The following is a 6,975-nucleotide window of genomic DNA, read 5'->3' as shown; positions in this document are numbered from 1 at the left end:
TTTTTTTTTTTTTTTTTTTTTTTTTTTTTTACAGAACCCCTTGCCCCCCTCCAAAACCCAAAGTAAAGAAAACAACCCCAAATACACAAGCGCTGGGTGACAGTGCGGAGAGAGGGCGTGTACAGCCACGACAACTCAACACGATTCTGCTACGCTTCGCAAGAGTAGAGGAAAAGTCTGAACAAGCCAGCCACAAACACCAGGCTTTTTTAGTATTCTTTTTTTATACACAAAAGCGAGAGTTGGCAGGTGTGCTGGTCAGTGAGATGAGGCCCTGCAGGGCATTGTTTGGGTTTGTTCTTAGTACCACATGAGATTTACACACTGTACAAATATTTACAATGCAAGGAATGGAGGGGGAGCAGCTGAGAAAACCTGCAGGGGGCAGGAGTCAAACTAGAGCCCTGAAAAAGCATCCTCAGACTATGCACTTGTCATTGCCAGGGTCCCTGGGAAAGGGTTGCGTGGTTGGGACTGCTGTGAGTGAAGCGTATCACTGCTAGGAAATACCCTGCTGTCCTGGGCAGGAAGGGAAACATACTCCCCTCTCAAGAGCTGGGAGACCTCCACTTGGCTCAGGACTGGCTTGACTTTGAGCAGAACTGGAGAGCATTAGTCAGCACATACTGGGAGCAGCCACATGGGCACATCTACATGTTGCCATAGTGCTAAAGCACAGTGCAGTACAGGTGCTTACTGGGCTGTGTGTGTGGCGCATGGGTAAATGTCACAGCTATCTCCCTGTAGCAGTGCACCATACTGGGGGAGTGCACTGCTATAGCAACATAGCTGGTGATCACATGTAGACCCACATGATTGCTACATTACCATAGTGCACTGTACGGCAATGTAGCACATTGCTACGTCGCCATAGGACGACGTGTATATGCACCCAATGTCTCTGCAGACAGGCACTCGATTCACCTCCTGTCAGGCTATTCCCCCATGCTCTGCCCTTCATTAGCCCTGTGGGGTAGAACATATCTGTCTGCTCTCCGTAACCACTGTCAGTGCAGGAAAGAAATCATGCCCAGTGGCCATGTTCGAACTGTATTACAATATAGCTGGCCACGATGCCAAACATGCCTCGTCCTCCTCTTTACTGACTGTGTAATCATGGGCAGCATTGTGCTAGCTAATGGGACCCATCCTAGCTATGCTCAAACTTGATGAGAGGCCAAGGCTTATGACCTGCCAGGTAAAGGGCCCTGCACACTCTCTGAGCCTGGAAGACTTGTGAATGGCAGAAGCCAGGTGGGAAGGAGCGGCACAGCTCTCACAGAGGGGCAGGGGCCCTCTGTATAACATCCACCTCCCAGTGAGCTGCTGTTTCTGGGCAGAGGAGGAAAGATGCTCCTGCTGTGCCTGGAGAACTGTGCTGATGCTGGCACCAAATCCCTCAAGGAGGGCAGTGCTCTTAGCACTAGACCAGCTGTTCCTTAGTTATTTTGGTGCTGGTGATAAATCTAGAAACAGACACGCACCTTATCCTGGGAGCCTAGGGAGCTCAGATAGTTTTCCCATCTGTGCTTCCCTCCTCATATGAAGCCTTTTAAGTAAAGAAGAGAATTCAGTGTCCCTGGCTACCAGTACATGGCTCTTTGCTGGGCCTGCCAGAAAATGGCTGAAGCAGAGCCCACAGCATTCCTGGCAGCTGCCTGCCATAGGATCAAGGTGAATGTTGGCTGACTCTAACCAATGAACAACTCTACCTACTGTGGTTCTGGCACTGTCCCTGTCCCAGAGGACAAAACAGTAAGTGACTCGCAGAGTTCCCCCTTGATGCCATGCTCTCCACCTTGTGCCCAGCTATACTCTGGTGCACAACTGCTTTAAAGCTGCATATGCTCCCAGATGCCATCTCAGACTGTTTTCACCACACCCCTGAGGTCTGACCATGGAGCATGAGAGGCCCAGGCAAAGGAATTCCACTCAGGAGCTGATCTGTCAAGGCCCCTCTGGCTTTGTTCTTTTTGCTGTGACAATGGCTTCTCTAAAACTTGTCTATTCCTGCCTTGGAGAAGCAGTTCTAGGTTCCAGGAGTATAATGAAGAGGGGGTGACTATGGCACCAGCCCTGGGTACTGACCCTGAGGGGAGGAGAAAGGTGCAAAAATAGCAGCAGCTGTGCTGCTGGCCTGGTTGCCTCTGCTGCATCACCAGCAGCACAGCCACTGACTTGTCCTATGCATGGCTGCTGCCCAGGGTGCTCAGGTGTCCAGTTATGCCTATGCTAGGTCCCACAGGGATCGACACTGGGACCACTGCAGTCATTTGATTCAGGCTGTATTGAGGAACTGTAATGGGCTGCACACCTCTCAGGGAATATGATGTAAATCTGAAATCGCTCTTCTGTCTCAAAATCCTTGGATGCGCCTGTAGCCAAGACCTCATCTGACTATGGTACAGGTTTGGGACAGTGCAGGTACCAATGCCATTCCAATTACCCATGCCCTGAAAAGCAGTGGGCTCCTGCTCTTGCTTTTTATTGGGAATGGAGAGTGGCCTAGCTGTGTGGGAGGGCCTGAAGTGCAGCTTTTGAGACAATATGGCCCACAGAGACCACCCTATCTAGCTCCTGGATAGTGGAGGGAGATCAATCTGTCCCTCTTACCTCTGACCTATAGGTAGGTCGCTGACATGGGTCTCAGCACTTAGGTATCTTGGGCTTAGAGAATGGAAAGTGCAGCAAACTCTGTATAATGCAGTGATTTCACTACTGATGGGTCACAAAGAGCTGAGCGGGGCAGAACAGTCACTGGCTGAGCCACTCACCTGTGTGTGCTCGTTCCGGCATGCTCCCAGCATCCAGACACCAAGGGAAAGATGTGGCTATGCTCCTAGATGAGGCCATGCAGGAGAGGGTGTTTCTGTTTGTCTATACCAGCACTGCATTAAGTTCTCTCCTTATTAGTTTCCCAGTGCCTTGGCCTCAGATGTTGTTCAATGGCTCTTTATATGTTAGCAATACTGCACCAGTGGCTGTGGCACTGAGAGCTGATAGCAGCATGAGAGCTTGGATTCTCAGCTCTCACAGAAGGCAAGCACTGGGATTAAATCACTTTAGTGCACGCAACTCTAAAACTAACTTCCAGAAATGATTAGACTATCCTGCCCAGCTGACTATTTCATATCACTTCCCCACTCCTGCTGTGACATCTGTTTACGCCTCTGGCCTGGCAGGGGGGTGGGGTGGGGTGGGGGGTGCTTTGGGGCTAGCAAAGTCGATTTCAAGGGAACCTCTAAAGGGTGTTACATGAAGGCAGAATATTTGGTGTCTTTCTGAGGAAGAATTGCGCTTTACATTGTGACTGATGGATCCTTAATAACAAGTGCAAAAATCTGCTAATAGCATTCAATATAAGAAATGAACGATGAGGAAAAAAAAAGAAACTTCAAGCTAAGAACTGCAAGCATTAAATGTAGATGGAACCGTGCAGAAAAGTAGCAAGCCATGCTCTACGACAGGACAGACAGTCACAGGCTACATGGCTACCCTTTGGCAAAGTGTCCCTCGATGGGTCGAACATGCCACTAATCGAAAACTTCATACACACAGGTGTTTGATATAAAGATAGCTATCCAGTTTCTCAGTAGCACATTTGCAATTAAATCCTTATACATAACATTGAAGTTATTAAATATTAACAGGTTTTTTTTCAATTTTGTATTTCATTGCATAGAACATTAGACATGAGCATCAGTCACTGTTACCCAAGGTGAATGGAAGCTCCTATGGATCACATCAATGACTTGTTGTTTTGAGCATGCTCAGCATGAAAGAGAGCCCGGCAGGAAGCTGACAACACAAACAAATGAAAACCAGAGCATCTGTACAGGTGCCAATTTCTTTACAGTGAAGCAAGCAGTTTCATTTGGCTGCCTTCTGCTCTCCCGGGTTATGGTCTGAGGAACTTCATAGTGGCAGGATAAACGAGATTTTGCTTTGAGTAGCTCCTCCGTCTTTCTGAGCATGCCCATTGGTAATGGCTTAAGGACGACTTGAATTGCACAGTAATAGAAAGAAGAATGGCAGAGGCGAAGCTCTCCTGATCTTGTTCCATGGATTGTGCTCTTAATAGCCTTCTGCACTACTATTGCTTCAGCAGACAACAGCCCATGTGCTAACTCATGAAATAAAGCAAAGAGGAAAAACAATTCTGTAGAAAGTAAAAAAAGAAGCCCAAACAAAAAACCTACTAACGACAACAAAAAACTCCAAAAAAACCCAACCCCTGGGTGTCAATGAGGTATACACATAAACAAAAGTGGAATGATTAAGGCTGTTCTTGAAATAAAAATAATACCTAGGCATACTTAAAACAATGTGCGACATCAACAATGGAAAGCACTGCCATTTGAATGCTTTAGAATGGCTTCAGGATGGCTTTGGGGCGCCTGGCCAGCAATTGCTTCAGTAAAAGTCAGCCAGTTTACGCACTGCCTTTCAGAGTCCTATGGCCTCTTATTTCAGTAATGAAACAGTGTTAGGTCCTAATTGAAGTTCTCTTAATCCCACAGATCAGGTTTTGGAACTTTTTCCAGCACAGAGACAGCGAGAGTAAAAGAACACCCTCATGTAGAAGGGACCAATGGGACAAACTGGAATGTGAAGGAAAATGGAGCCTCTGGCTCCCAGCCCTCAACTCATGCACATCGCAGAGAGAGGGAAAAACCTATGAAGACTCTAGAGCTAAAATGCAGTGGAGTGAACAACTCTGTGTATAATCTCAAGAAAGGGCCATGGTTCCCAACATCAGCCTCTAGGCATGGAGGAGACCTCAGCAGGGAGCACTGCTGGGGAATCCATGAAGCAGAGCAGGCTCTACCCATATGATCTAATGGTCTGGAACAGGCTCACGCTTTGAAAGCTTCCTTTATAGACAACCTTTCAGTCTAAGCATGACTGACCACCTGCTCCTATGGCTCAATCCACAGTGCACAGAGCTGACAAGAGGATGCTCCTGATGCCCTCCTGGAGTGCTGCTTCTCAGATTCTGAAGAAGCTTGCTCTGCATCCTCCACCCAGACCCCTGTGTAGACACTGTGCCATGAGATCCAACGTCCTCTCTTCTGCATTTGATCTCACAAGCAGCCTAGGGGTTTCCATGCTTTCAAAAGCTTGGCAAGAGACAGAAAGAGATAGAGAGATTAGTGTCAGTGGAGTTGCATTTGGGTTTTGTGCTGTATATTGCCTTAGGGTGATGGGGCCCTGGTTTAGGACTGGGGCTCCTAGTACTACTCTGGTCAAATGCATAACCAAGAGCTGGCAGCACAAGCATTTCTGCCAGCTGTGAGATGACATCTATGCCTTTCCCAAGGCTTCTGACCCTGAGGTAAGAATATCCCTAGAGATGTCCTGCTCTCCCTCATGTTTCTGGAGGCCACTGCTTTCATAGTGGAAACTGAAGAATTGCTGCAACAGAACAGGGCAATCTGCTGTTCAAGCAGCTATCTTTTCTTTCGACACTGAAAAGGCTCTCAGACCAGGTCTTGTGTAAGAGGCCTCAGACAAGCCCCTCTGAATAATCTGGTTTGGCTCTCTAGGAAAGTACACAGATCTAGATCTCATCTACACCAAAACTACATGACCAAGACACCCACTTAGTGGCATTGGATCAAGTTCACCCCCCAAGTCTAAAAGCATGCAGCACCTCCAATGACTATCTAAAGTGGGGCACCAGACAGAGGAAGGAACAGGGATTTGTGCTACTATGACTGTGATAAGGGGTGACCTTCAGGGTTACCTTTAACTAAAATGAGCCACCTGTCAGCTTGCTCTAGCTGCATACCAAGCACAGGAGAGGCAGATGATGGGTAGACTGATTTCTAGAAGGGTTTCACACAAGGAACAGGGAATTTTTTGTTCCTCAAGCAGTGCCCTTCTAGGAATTAGTCTGCCCACTACTTGTCTCTCTTTTTGTGCTTGGTCCTAATTGTGGCCCATAGAGACAGGAAATGGGGTGAAGAGGGGCCAGAAGTCAGGTAGAAGTTGCAGCCAGCCAGCTTCTTGTGCTTGGGACTATGGCATCCATGTGAGTTCTGAACATGCTGTAGGGACAGAGAGCTGGCCTAAAGGTCAGGAGAATATATCAGGTTGGTCTGAAATAAGGGTTTTTTAGAGTTGGTGGATCTGGACTACAGGGCAGGTTACAGAACATCTCTAAATGGCAATGTAGACAAAATGGTATCTTTACAGGGCTTCCATGGACCACAGCCTTATTCACAGCCTCTGTCAGGGGCTGTCTAGCTGTGCCCTGGGCCCTGTCTGTGAGAAAGGGACCTAGCATTAGCCCCAGCAGATGCAGCAGGTTGGAGTCTCTGAACACGTCTAGATGAGACGCTGACTGCGCAGTAGCCTGATACAACTGCAGAGTAGCATGTGGTAAAAACCATGCTGAGACACTACTGCACAGTAGCATCACTTAAAAGCCATTCACCAGTGCTATTGTGCAGTAATTCTGGTTACTATGTATTTATTTAGTGCTTGCTTATACAAGTACTAAATAAATGTGCAGTAACGCCTTGTGTAGATGCGCCCTCTGAGAGCTAGTGCTCACTTGCCTCATTGTGATCAGGCTCCAAAGGAAGCATAAGCACTCTCTATTTCTCTTCCTTCTAACTTCCTCCAGGTAGAGATCAGTCACACTGCTATCACACTGTCCCCTGTGGCAGTGGGTCCTTGTTCATGAGTGCCAAGCCCAGGTGGAATGGGTGGCCTTCTGGCTCATGAATTTACTTGGCAGTTCCAGTGGTTAGTGCATGGAAATGTACAACCCCATTTGGTATAAAAGAGATGGCATTTTGCCTAAGCTGAGGCTGGCAACTGCTATACAGTCCACAGTAGTAGCCCTGGCTCTTGTGTGACATTTAGCCCCACAGGGTGAACATCTTGTCAGCATTGACCACAAGATGAACATGAGTCTGCAATGCAATGCTGAGGCTACTAAAGTGACCAAAATGCTGGCTTGCATCC

General features: G+C 47.7%; 1 protein-coding gene across 1 annotated transcript in view; it reads right to left on the bottom strand.

Moving 5' to 3' along the window:
- Nucleotides 1-4,281: 4,281 nt before the first annotated feature.
- The window catches only part of BSN (bassoon presynaptic cytomatrix protein), a 608,147-nt gene continuing 605,453 nt past the window's right edge, over nt 4,282-6,975 (bottom strand). The window contains exon 11 of the mRNA XM_019505145.1: nt 4,282-5,120. The gene's annotated coding sequence lies outside the window, so the exon portion shown is untranslated. The remainder of the gene's footprint in view (nt 5,121-6,975) is intronic.

The sequence above is a fragment of the Gavialis gangeticus genome, unplaced genomic scaffold (assembly GCF_001723915.1).
Source record: "Gavialis gangeticus isolate Ggan-Ray unplaced genomic scaffold, GavGan_comp1, whole genome shotgun sequence".
Lineage (NCBI taxonomy): Eukaryota > Metazoa > Chordata > Crocodylia > Gavialidae > Gavialis > Gavialis gangeticus.
Note: the sequence above shows the minus strand (reverse complement) of the source record. Positions and strands in the feature narration are given on the sequence as shown.